This window comes from Micrasema longulum, unplaced genomic scaffold (genome assembly GCF_059751315.1).
Source record: "Micrasema longulum isolate JH-2025_06_02 unplaced genomic scaffold, ASM5975131v1 h1tg000429l, whole genome shotgun sequence".
In the NCBI taxonomy this organism is placed as follows: Eukaryota; Metazoa; Arthropoda; class Insecta; order Trichoptera; family Brachycentridae; genus Micrasema; species Micrasema longulum.
In genome coordinates, this window is record NW_028277629.1 from 588,814 (window position 1) to 603,153 (window position 14,340).

The following is a 14,340-nucleotide window of genomic DNA, read 5'->3' on the forward strand; positions in this document are numbered from 1 at the left end:
ATGACGCAATATATTTAATTGCCAATTTAGTAGCTCACAATAAAAAATAAACATACATTTTTAAAAACGAAACATCTCGCGGGTCGCATGTTTGACGTTTGCCAGATTTACAAGGTTAGTTTATTTGTGTGCTGTGCGCATGCGTGGTTTTAACGATACCTATTACGAGATTCGTTCAGGATACCAAAATGATTTTAACGAGGTAGAGAGGCCCACGAGAGTGGTTCAGAATACCACCCCTGCTTATCTTATAAAATAACTAAAATGCCCATCTCTAGTTTGAATGTCATAAAGATAAGGGTTTTATAGTTTTATTTATTCATTGATTCCAAGTAGTTAAATCCATGAATAACATATTATTTATAAACAAGGTCCTGCGTGACCACAGAAGAATGCACTTTCAAGAGCTTCTAAATTTATTCCGTGAAAAATAAAGGAAAAATGTCTCATTTGACCCATTAAACGAATTTAACATTGAAGTTATCCTGAGAATGCAGGGCTGGCTGACTCTTCACACTTTCAAAGAAATTCCCGAATTTGATAAACAGCCGTTTTAAGCTGCAAATTTAATTATTTTGGTAATATTTTTTTTTACATTTGAATTAAAAATAGGCCGTTTCTACACCACAGTAAAAATCCACCCGGCCTAATAAAATGTCGTAACGTGGATTGATTTTTATGATTATTTTATTTATTTTATGGCAGGTAGTCGCACTAAACAGTACACCTTGAGACCAACTATCTTCACTCGTTTCCCTTTTGCAGGATTTTTGCCTGAGATTAGAAACAAAATAAATAAAACGATAAAATAAAATAACTAATAAATATTCACCACCCTCATTTTACCGTGCTCTGTAAATCGGGACGATATATGTGAAATATGCCATATTCTGCTGTTTTATTTTAAGCGTGATTTTAAATTTAGAAATAACAGCATAATTTAAAATATTATAGTATTTCTAGTAAAATTTCTACTTGTTAACAATTTTTTAAACAATATTTTCCGTTTGTCGAATTTTTCGTGGACACAGACTGGATTCGATTGAGAGAATGTTAATCTTAATCCCATGAATAATAATCTTATAAACTAATCCAGTTCATGTCTATAAACGTTTGTACACACTCAATATATCGGTAACTAAACCAACTGCTCTATTGGAGCAGTATAAAAATTGAAAAATGTTTTCTGGCGTTGTCTAGTTTTTTTCTTAAAAACATTTACCAATGTTCACTGAACACTCTAGAAAACGAATTTCGCTAGCAAATAAAGTATGTTTATAATAAATTATTTTTTAATTAAAAATATAATCATAAAAAAAAAATAAAGCGCAAGGGATGAAACACCCGAAAACCATTATAATTATTTTATTAATAATTTTATAAACCATACTTATATGCAATTCATTGATCTATAAGTGATCATTATAAATATGATGAAAATATTTTTACCCCTTTTTATTTATAAACATTAAAACTTTTAATAAAAGAAATAAAACAACTTTGCTTTTAACCACTATTTTTTTTTTCCATCGACCGGTTTCTAAACAAAAAAAGTATTCATCTCAAATTACCACCCTTTTAGGGGAAAAAAGACTTGATTTACTAGCTCCACGTGTTGTATTTAGTAAACATGAATAAACTAAAATATGAAATAATTCATTAGTTACGTAAACCTTGACGAAGAAGCTTGTTTGCCTTGAAACCGGTCGGTGAAAAAATTATAAAAATAGTGGTTTAAAACAAAGTTGTTTTATTTATTTTATTATAATGAATAACCACAAAGTTACTGCTTCAAGAATAAAGTTTATCAAAACTTTTGTTTCGAACTGAGAGAAAAATTCGAAGACCGGGATGTTATTATTGTTTTTAATTTTTTTTTGGGAATGGGCCGGATATCCGGCTTAGGAACTTGCCGGATATCTGGTATCCGACTAAACCACTTTCAGTTTCATCACTATTTATTAAAGTTAATAAAATATTCTAATTATGAATTATTATCATATAGGTAACATGTTATTATACGTTTTTAAAATTATTATAAACAACTTCGATTTACTATATTTATTTTTTAATTTATTTTTTATTTATTTTTAATCTAACATAAAATACAAATACATAGTTAGCAAAAATGTTTATACAATAGGTACGGTACATTCAATATATTTTTTTATTTATTTATGGATGTAGCCACTCCACTGGCCCACAGGCACGTTCCGGAGTGTTTATACATAATTGTACATAACTTCACATCAGTTTTGTAAAAATTCAAAAGAAATAAAAAAAATAAAAACGTACCTACATTAATAAAACAAAAAAGGGTTTTCAAGAAACTAAAATTATATTCTTATATATGAAACATATTCCTCAGCTTCCTGTCTAGTCTTTTTAGCAATCCATTTATGGACTCTAGCTTTGAAAATATTGTTTTTCATTTTGTTCGCCAATATGTCCTTGCTAAAAAGTTGTATGGCTTAGGAGCCAGAAAAGTATAATGTCTTTGTCCGTAATTTGTTTTTTTCTTCGGGAGCAGAAGTATTGTCTTTTGTCTTTGCCTAGTGTCGTAAATTTGTTGTCCGTCATTATGTCTGTCAGGATTTTGATGGATATGTTGTGGAAATGTGTGGAAATTTGTATGGTTATAAAACTTAAAGTGCAATGTCCCTTTTCCAATAAGCACAAGAGTCATTCTCTTTTTTGGACAGGCACTGTGAATTTCAATATCGTAAGCGAATTTATTTCTTTTTTAAAAACAATACATGCGGACGACTTAGGAATTTTATATGAAAACAAAAATGACATTGAAACGACTAAAACCATCAACAATGACGTGCAAAAACTTTTAGAATGGACAAACAAAAACTTCTTAACACTAAATGCCAAGAAATGCAATATAATACATTTCGAAACACAAAAGAAGAACCATAACATGAACATAAAAATAAACAACGAAACTCTTAAAGAACTAGAACATGTGACTTACCTAGGACTCACAATGGACTGACAATTAAAATGGACAAAACACATAGACGGACTCACTAAAGTAATGGCATCATTACATAGCCTCTTCTACAAAATTAAAGATTTTATACCAAGAAAGGAAAAAATTATGATGTACGAAGCCTATGTCAAAAGTAAATTGAGTTACACGATCGCCTTCTGGGGAACTGGCAACAAGACAGACATAACAAGAATACAAAGACAACAAAATAAAATTCTTAAACTAACATACAAAAAAACACACCAGTTTGACATAAACTACTTGACTAAAATTGAGACCTTAAAAATTGTGCACAAAATAACACTGGGAAACATACAAGACGACGACATAATATTAGTAAAAAATGCTGACATACACAAATATAATACCAGACAACAACAACACTATCATATTGAAAAAGCAAAAACAAACACAGGACAGTAAAAAATACTACATAATGGACTTAAACACTACAACGACCTACCTTACTACTTGAAAACTTTTAATGGAGACAAATTTAAAATCAATCTGAAAAAGCACATGATGACTGAACTAACTAGACTAGACGAGACATAAAATGACTAGACAATATTAAATTTCTAATGTAACCCTAACGGGTTTTTTAAAATTGTAAAAAAAAAAAAAAAAGAATCGACGCTGAACACAATGTAACATATCGTTTAGACACTAAATGATTATGCAGGAAATTCATAATAAATACCGAAATATACCGTGACTACCGGGAAAACCTTTCCCACTGTATTTACGAGTATACACATACACAATACGCAAGAATGCGTTTCGAGGAAACGGCTCTAGACTATAGACCGGGGGTCGGAAACTACGGTCCTCGGGCCAACTTCGGCCATCTGCCTATTTCCAATACAGAAAGCGAGCTAAAATTGTAAAGCGTATTTTAATTTTCCTATTTTTGAATCCTTTAAGGCCCCGTGGTGTAATGGTCAGCGTGTTTGCCTACCATTCGAGAGGTCTCGGGTTCGATTCCCGACATGGTTGATATGGACTATTTATTTAAAAGGGTGTTTTCATACTAGAATATTTAAAAGTCCCAAGACTGGTACCTGAAGCGTAAGACTGATCATCTTATCTTCATGTAACAAAGTTGATCGAGATACGCTGCGTTTGGTGTACCAATGCAGTCAGTGCCCTTTGCACCATTATTTGCGGAAAGGGAATGGGGATGATTTTTAAATGTAGTACATAATTAAAGAACATATAAACAATGACAAGACGACCATTTGCAATAAATTAACCCTGATTGATAATATTTCATCGGTCTTTATACTTCAGGTGCACACAGCATAATAACCAAAAACAATAATTGTGCATCTGAACGACCTTGAAAATCTATGAAATTCAACCACTTCTTTTTTAGTATTTGTTTTACGTACTGTATTGGTGTAATAACTTATATTTACATGCAAGTTATTAATGAAAAATATGTGAATGGACGACTTTTTTATGATTTTTAATAATTCAAAGCGCGTTTTAGATCTGTTATTATATACCTATAATAACACAAAACATGTGTTAATATAGGTATATGATAATGATAATCAAAGGGCGCAAATAAGTCTCAAAACAGTTTTTTTTCTTCTTATCAATCCGAATACAGAAATGCCGTTTTCACCACCACAGCAAAAATCCACCGGGCGCGATCTCTTCGCTTGCAATTCCGTTCAGAATACCAGCCCTGGCTGGTATTCTGAGTGAATATTTTTTTATTTTATTTGCTCCATTTAATGACCACACTAGTGATTAAACGTCAAATGGTGTATAAACTGCCTCAAAAACTGAAAAAAAACTAATACGGTTTGGTCAACTCAACCTAATGAAGTGTTTTGGGTAATGCTTAAGGTCGCAATAATGGTCTTAAAGAAAATTTTAATATTTGTTTGCACGTGTTTGTATTTTTTAAATTTAATTTGTTTGATATTTAATCATCAGTGTGGCCATTATATGCAGCAAATAAAAAAAAATAAATCAATTGAATCATTCTGTAGGGGGTAGAGAAGATCCAGAATACCACCCCTTGTCAGTTTAGCCTGTTCATTTACTTTTTTATTTTTATTTATTTAAATTATTTATTGACAAATCTTGATGGAATTCCATTTTAATGATGTATTAACTTATATTTACACATAAGTGAATTAATTAAAAAATACTTGGTACACTTCCACTTATTTATTTGACAAATTGGTCAAATAAATTAATAAATATAAGTTATTACATCATTATTCAATTACTGTTTGTTTTTTAAAAACACGATTGCTGACCCCTGATTTAGACTTGGGACCATTAGTGTTTACAGTTTACAGCCGCCCCCGTATTTCAGGCGTTACTTTACGAGATGAAATGAAAATACACGGAATGATTCAGAATGATTGTTATTCGATAAACAAATGTGATTCACAGACTTCTGTCGGCGGAAGAAAGTTCTAGAAATTTTGAGAAGGGGAATTGGACCAGTAGTGGCTAATATTCTTTATGCATATAATTCTTCTGTACATGTGATGTCACTAAACTTCTCCTAAACGGCATAACCGATTTACGTGCGGTTTTCAGCGAAATGTAGATATTTGCACTGCGCGTGTTTGTAGGTACTAAAATTTTCAATCGAATCTTTAAAAAAAAGTTAGAAGCATAAATCTTTTTTTCATCGACCTACCAGGGTTGCATTCGACGAGAATGGAAGGATGTTGTTTTTTGTGTTTAAAAAAGGTTTGTTGTTGAATGTTCACAAACAGTATTCGCTTTTTATGGATTCCAATCACATTCTTTCCTTACATTGCTTATAATTTCTTTTTACTGGAATTTTGGTAATACTAAAATAATATTAACTTATATTCAATACATTTATGAAAACCGCAATCATGAATAAAGTGCACCCTTGTTGGTGGAAAGAGCCGAGTTTGACATTTTCAAAAAGAATTCTACATTTGAAAATTAATCATTATATGTTTTGGAATTCAACCATAAACAAGTACCTAGGTACTTACTTAAATTCAATATTTGAATGTTTTTTTTTCATAATTTTTAGTTTTGGAATTCAATCATAAACAAGTACCTAGGTACCTACTTATCAATGAAAAGTCTTTTTCCAAGCTAATAGCAGGCTCGGGCAGGACAACGTCTTTTTGGGTCCGCTAGTATATTTATATAAAAAGACAAAAATGACCTAGAATATGTATGTACTCGTATATTGACTCAGTGGGATTCGATTTGTAATAATACGATCATAATTTCGTTACCCACACCCAGTGGTGCATAGGGCACAGGGTCAACTCTCCAACAGCAGGGAATTTTGATCATTTGACACATAAAATCGCACGCTTAAGATCCAGTCCAGCATAGCAGTGCGGATCTGAATGTTTCCGCGGGAGTAGAGACAGAGTTTGCTAGCACGTAATTAGTACGTAAATAACGATCTAGCAATGCGTTCTCTGCCCCTGCGAGGGCGTTCAGAATACCAGCCCAGCAGGGAGTTGAAAAATGAAAAGATATATAAATTCCAGTGGGAGTTAACAGTCATCTTTGATATTTTTTTATACAGTAAAATCAAATATGCTTATATGTCTTCTTGCCTATACTGATCATCGTGGTTTCGGATGTGACAGGGTTTGAAGAACACCCTGTATACATATATATCTTTAAAATGTTTTATACTTTTTTGCCTTTTAAAATGATTTTTAAACTCCTAATGCATGTGTTATAATAATAATATAATGTTTAGGTTTAAATTTTTGATTCTTAATCTTGGGTAAATAAAATCGTATCTTTGAAAAAATAAATAAACCGGACATGTTCATATTATAAATGCTTTTGTACCGTATATGTAAGTAAAAAAAAATATGTATTTGGGATACATTTTTTTTTCTCTAATATTTGTGTATACGAGGGGTAGAGACCACTGTATGAGATTGCTTCGGGAATAAATGCATAACATCGCTGCTGTTTTCATTATTATCCATATACGTATATCGTATATGTGTATGTCATCACTGTCATACGTATTATTATATAACTTTTGATTCCATTTTCGACATGTACTATAAATTTTTATTATTTTTATTTTTCTATTGTTATTTTGTATATTTTGTATATTGTTTTGATTATTTTGCATATTGTTTTGATTACCTGTATATTGTTTTAATATGTAAATAAATATTTTTGATTTATATATCGAAGAGTCCCGACTTAACACGGAATTTTCTAACAAGTCGGGACATAAAAACATATAATTGTGTCTATGTAAAATTGTGTATTTTGTGCATTAAATAATAAAAAAAATGCGTTCTTATGATTTACCCAAATATTTCATTTGGAGGGTCATTTTCAACGAGTTGTAAACAACTCGCTATTAGAAAATGGGAATCAAGTTCCGGTAGAGTGGGATTCGAACCGCGGACCTTTGAGCCGTGAGTCCGAGACACTAGCCGCGGGTCCAAGACTCGATTCAAATGAAAACAGTTTTTTTTTCAGTAATAATTCTACAGGTTTCCAGAATACTGTATCACGCATAAGCGCGGTTGAATGACGTATGCAAAATGGAGACGAATTGTAATATTATTCGGTGTGATGTGACATTACAGTCACCATCGCCCATCGTCCAACTTGAGGTCAGCATGGTGACGACGACTGACGACTGGGAGTATTTTAGGGCCACCTACCGTCACGTGGTCGCGGGGCCACGTGGTCAGCCACCGACTCTAGTCGAGTTCTAGCGTTCGGTTGGGGATTCAGGAATGCGGTTAGTGTACCTTTATGTGGAACATGCGCTGAATCCGCAGGGTGCATCACACACATACATCACACACATGTGTCGTCATATTTACGTTTGTGAATTCCAGGGCGCCGATTATAATGGGAAGCTAAGAGAGTCATCTTCAATCGTTTATAAACTAAAATCGATCTTTCTGCCCTAAAATATGTGTATGTATATGTATATGATGTTCCCTAACTTTCCTATCTGAGATATTGTTTCAATTTATGGACTTTTTTTTTTTTAAAGAGGAGTTGCTTTATTATTTACCTTGCTTATTCGTATATTTACAAGGTTTATATTTCACAAGTGGATTTTTCTGCAATGAGGAAGTTCAGTGGTTTTTTTTAATTTTTTGTTTGTAAATAGACTGTTAAACTAAGTCAATTTTTTTTTTTTAATTTTTATGTATCGTATTATCGGCGCTACGATTTTTCAAAGTTTTGTATTTCTGAAATAACTCCGCGTGTAACGTCAGAGGTTCATTTCCGCTTATTCTCATTCAGTTCTTCCCATTGGTCCAGACGCGACAAGCAGACCGGAAATCTTCCATAGCTCTCAGATCATAGGTTGATTCACATGAACCAGTGACGTCATTTAAAGTAGTGCGTTTTTATCAATTTTTTTTTGTAATTTTTTCTGTACATTTTCAAGAAACTTTGCCCTACAATTTAATGCTCTAATTTTTACCCCGCGGAAGAAAACATTTTTTGTATCCAATTTCCCGTAGGGCTGAAGTTCCTCATTAAATTTCTTTAAATTTATCTAAACTGTTGAGATCAGAAGGGATATACTAATGTGGGCCAATCAGGAACTTCTCAGCATTTGCTCATGTGGAGAGGAAACCACTTAAAACTCTTCAGGAGAAGCCGGCGTGTTGGCAGTAGTCAACGGGCCTTCCGTTCCGAGGAGTGTTTGGACGTACCAGTCCAGATATTAGACTTTTTTTTTTAAAACAGTCATCGACACATTTCTGGCCATGCTGCTACAAGAGGAGATCCCAGCGAAATGCTCGTACGAGGTTTTCCTGTCATTTAAATTATTTAATATAAATAAACGTACGACTTGCGCTAAGAGAAATTTCTCTTTTGTGGCCCCGGGAGTTTTCAACGTCTCGGATGAACAATTTAAGTTCTCCAAAACGAAAACCATTAGCAGGACAAGTCTACACGTTTGGGTTTTGTCTAAAGCTAGGGTTTCCTAGGACAGCGGTGCCCGTATTTTAACGGCCGTAGTGAACGGTGATGCAGTGGACAGTCGTCGTAACGGTGACTAGAGTGTGGTTTCCTAGGAAAACGGTGTTATCAACACCATTTAACACCGTTTTCCTAAGAAACCACTCTCTAGTCGACGTTACGACGGCTGTCTACTGCATCACCGTTCACTACGGCCGTTAAAATACGGGCACCGCTGTCCTAGGAAACCCTAGCTTAAGGGAAGAGACCATTGTAGGAGACTGCGACGAGACGTAGCATAGATTTATATACATATTTTCAATTGTCCAGATGTTCATCAAAATTTATGTTTATGTTGTAATTTTTATTTTTGGTGTTTTTTAATAATATGCGTGCTTCATATAAGTTATTAATTAAAAAATACTTGGTACACTTCCACTTATTTATTTTGACCAATTAGCGCTTTCACCCTCTAATGGGCATATTCAGACTGGTCTGAAGGAAAGTGGAAGTGTACCAAGTATTTTTTAAATTAATAACTCATATTACAATATTTGAGTTTGTCCAAATGTTCGTAGACAAAAGACTAGATTTCACCCCCTTGGGAGTCATTAAGATTAATAAATTACAACAAATTACAAATAACATGTTCAAACATAGGCAAAATGGTGAATGTTACACAGATGTAATAACTTATATGTAAATATAAGCTATTACATAATTAAAATGAGATTTGTTCAAATGAAACCTCTCTGTGGCAATCGTCCGTCTCCGGAAGACGGTGTTGATGTACCACTCAATTTGAGACTGAGAAAAGCATCTTTTCCAGTTGGCCCAGCACAGTTGGCCACATCACCACACTTCCAGGTTTTGGGGCAGGGCTCCAGGCTCCAATAGATAGCTGCTTTCCTCGCTGTCTTCTAACTTTCCAGCCGGAGGTCGACGTGAGCCGCTTTTCTCTCCTCTACGGCTCCTCAACACACATCCCTATCCCCGGCGAGATCTTTCCAATGTCAGCGTCGCGCGTCGGTGCAAGAAGCCTCCATGTCACGTTTGCAGACATCTTTAGATCGCAATCGCTGGGCACCACGGGATCTCGTGGCATTACAAAGTTCTCCACACATAATGTCTTTCGATATTCCACTATAATTGAGGGCCAGGATAAACATTCAATCAACAGTATTTTTTGTATGCCTAAATGTTTAGAGACAAGGACTAATTTCAAAATATTTATTAAAAATTGAAAAATATTTTCAGGGGTCGCGCGTCGCCTAGTATGAAGGTGAAATAATTCAATCAGAATCTCACACGCATCTCTAAAGGTTTCAGCTCTTTAACTTCACAAAGATCAACATATAGAAGAATTGAAGGAATATAGATGTTCATAGGCAGAATGGTGAATGTTGCATAGTGTGTAAAGTGGTCGCTTAAACTTATTTAATAATGTACATGCTTCCATTTTCTATTATGTTGTATCCCAACTCAACACAGGGCTCATGGCTTCATAGAGTTAGGGATGCGTTATTATTTTTTTGTAACATATTTGTATGAATAAATTTGTAAAAAAAAATTAAACAAGCCAACGACAGGTCATAAGTCCTGTAAATACCTACATTTCCTTTCCTAAAATGCCTCCTAGGGAGCTGTTTAAATTAACAAATCATATTACATAACCGGTCATCGCTGGTACATATGATCTTTCAGTGGCTAGTTTATGTGACAGGTCAAAAGCTCTGTAGATGCCTTGACTTCTAAATTTCCTCCCCTAAAATATTCTTCATCTCTATTGTATAATAATATTATAATATAATAATATAATATAATATAATAATATTTACAGCTTCTTAGGGGGTTGAATCCAGTCGATGTCCACAAAAATTTGGACAAACTCAAAACATTTTTGATAAATCCACCTGGTCCAAGAAGAAGTATAAAAATATAAAATTATGTTCAGGCGTAGCTTAGTTTGTAGTTGAAATAATTCCATCGGATAAATTAGACCCGCATAACTAAACGTTTCAGCTTTTCGGGTTTCAGGTTTTCGTATTAAACTTCGCGAACATCAACCGATAGAAGAACTGGAGGGATAAAGATAGATGTTCAAGAATAAAGATGGCAAAAATGGCCACTTAAACCAGCCAATTAACAAGTCATAAGCCCTGTAGATGCCTAGAATTCTATAATTCCATCGCTAAAATTTTCTTCATATCTGTTGTAATACTAAATGTCATAATAAAATACTCGTATATCAAACGACGGACTAAATTTTAGTAAATAATACTAAATAACCGCTTACCGGCTTTCTTTTCATACAGGTTACGAGACGTACCCGTCTCGGGGGTGGTATTCTGAATCTTCTCTATATAGAGTGATTAATTTGGGAATTTTATTTTTTGCGTGCACCTAAACTTTGCTTCATTTATGACCACACTGATGATTAAACGTCAAATAAATACGGACACTTGAAACCGTATTTGAAGATTTTTATTTAGGATGTTATTGCGACCTTGACTTTTACCCAAAACACATAATTAGGGTAAATTGACCAAACCGTCTTCTTTTTCGTCAGTTTTTTAAACAGTTGCATATATAATTTACCGTTTAATCATCAATGTGGTTATTATATAAAGCATAGTGTCATCGCATTAAAAAAAATCCCCAAATTAACCACTCTCTAGGGGGTAGAGATTCAGAATACCACACCTGAGCTAACTTTGTACACGATAGTGTTAGCTACGAACAGCATTAGCACGTAGATTTTCTATTTTTACCGTGGCGAAGGCACAGAATTAAGAATAGTCCAGAAACCGCATACGCACATCAAACAGAAGGCGACTAAACTACTCATAAATGAGTAGGTTTACGTTTTAAACCATTAGTTTCTTTGTAGACGTCGCTCAGTACGCAACGCCTGATTTGAATTCAACTATGCCGTGTTGTGTCCTTTTAAAGTGTAAAAATACTGCTAGGATCTTAAAGAAACGGGATGCGATCACATTTTATATGTAATTAGCATATGAATGTGTATGTAACAAATGCATTACTTAAAAATTGAATTATTTTTCCATCTATCAGATTGTCGACGAAACAAAATGAACATTTCGTTAGTGTTGCCAGGGTAGTAAATTTTTTTACCCTACTTTGCTCATCTAATGAGAGAGAACTAATGAAAAGTTTATCTCGGATTAAACAACTCTATCGCGACATTTGACTGACATTATCTTTAAAACATCAAATATTACTGAACATGATATAAAAATATCCGTTTAATGTAATATAAAATTTGTTTTATATATTAAGTTTAAAGTTCATTAATTCAATTCCTCTTATTAAATGACCCTTTACTTATCTACTCTGTTGTGTCAATCAATATTTCCCTGTGCACAATAAAATTTTAGAGAAATTAACAGATTGCTTATTTTTAACCTTACGTTTGTGTTATAATTTTATTTTTTCCCATCGTGCAACATTACGCGGCGGCACCACGAATGCGCGCGGCGAAAGTGAGGCATAGTGGGGGAATTATTGGACACAGTCCGATGTAATCAAATATGATTCTTCGCTCCTTCTGGACTATTCTTAATTCTATGGGTGAAGGTATATAATGGGATTTGTATGTAAGTGTAATTAGTGTCCTGAAGAAATCGGTAGCAAAGAAATATCGGTAAGTTGTTATACGTGTACAATTATTAACTTGCATTTAATAAAATGTTTGACAACAAAGTTAATTCAATGAACATTTGTTGAGCGAAGGATATTTATTCAGTTGCTCTTTAAGGCTATTTAGTGTCGGTGAAATCTCGAGACAATTATGTAATTCGTGACCGACACAAGTTACAATTTACAATACACCTAATATTATCGCGAATTGTACATTATTTGACTGTGTGCGTATTGTGTATTATTTACTGACCTAGTATACATACACGTAAGCACACAACCAAATAACTCAACTAAAACATTCACCAATATTCCCATACGTGAGTACCACCTTTGTGAATAAAATTTGTAATGTGGACATGACAGAGATTGAAGTGGAAATAATAAGCATTCCCCTTTCCGCACCTCATGGTGCATAGGGCGCTGCATTGGTACACCAATCGCGGCGTAGCCTGTTTATCTGAGAGAGCTCTTCCAACCTCTTTCACAACACGGACTATCTCTTCGTTCTGGTAACGAGAAAACCCTTTTAATACCCTGTCATCGCTCTAATTTTCTTGCCTCCTCTTTTACAGTAGTAGCCTCTCGACTGTGGAATAATCTACCCACAAATGTTAGAGACGCCCCTTATTTATTTACATTTAATTCAAGATTAAAATGTCACCATCTAAATATTTAAATTGTTCCTTTATCATTCTTCTTTCCTTCCCATCCCCTCTCATCTCTTCATAGTATAGTATTAATTTCTTTATATATTTTTATTTTGTTAATCTTTGTTTTTAATTTTTGTATAAAATTGTAAGATCCAATATATCCATGTATTTGTTATTTTCTCAAGCTGAACGGTTTGGGTAGGTAGGAAGCAATACGCCCGCCCTTATATGTATAAATGTATATGTATATAAAGTGTTAAATAAACAAATAAATATCTCGATCATTTCTGTAACATAAAGGTAAGATGATCAGTCTTACGCTTCGGGTGCCAGTCAAGTGACTATGAAAAATTATATTGTCAAAACACCTTTTCACTCAAATGGACTAATCACATTGAAAAAATTGTTGGCAAATTGAGATATTTGACCTATGTTTTCAAACGTTTGACTAGTTTTGTTCATCCAAACACTAGCAAAATTGTTTATTATGCTCTTGTACAGTCTTATCTTTCTTATGGAATAATCGGATGGGGAGGTGCCTATAATAATCATGCTAAGCCTTTAGAAACCGTACAAAAACTAATTATCAAAATTATACTTCACAAAAATACTATTTTTCCCTCCAATTAATTATTTCAGGAAGCTCAACTTTTGAAGCTACGAGAAATCTTCCCTAAAACATTAATTTCCCAAAAATTTTAATAGATCCCATCAAAGATTAAATGGTTAACTCAAAATCCCTTATTGTAAATCCAGACTAGGGCAAAGACACTCATTTTTCATAGCTCCAAAACTATTCAATGCATTTCATATGGGCAATATGATCGATATTAATAATTCGAATACATTTTGAAAATTTTAGTTGAAATCATGGAATAAAAAAATTGATTTAAATATCTTCTTTTTTAATGAATAGAAATACTTTTACTTTAATTTTCTAATTTTCAGTGACAAACAAATTGTGTTTTAATATCACCACTCATTTTCAAATTATTGATATCTCTTGTATTCTTTCAGTAGCCTTTATTTAAACTAAAAATAAAATGTACACCCACACACAGGCTATGCCTTTGTGGGGTTTTTTGTTTGTGT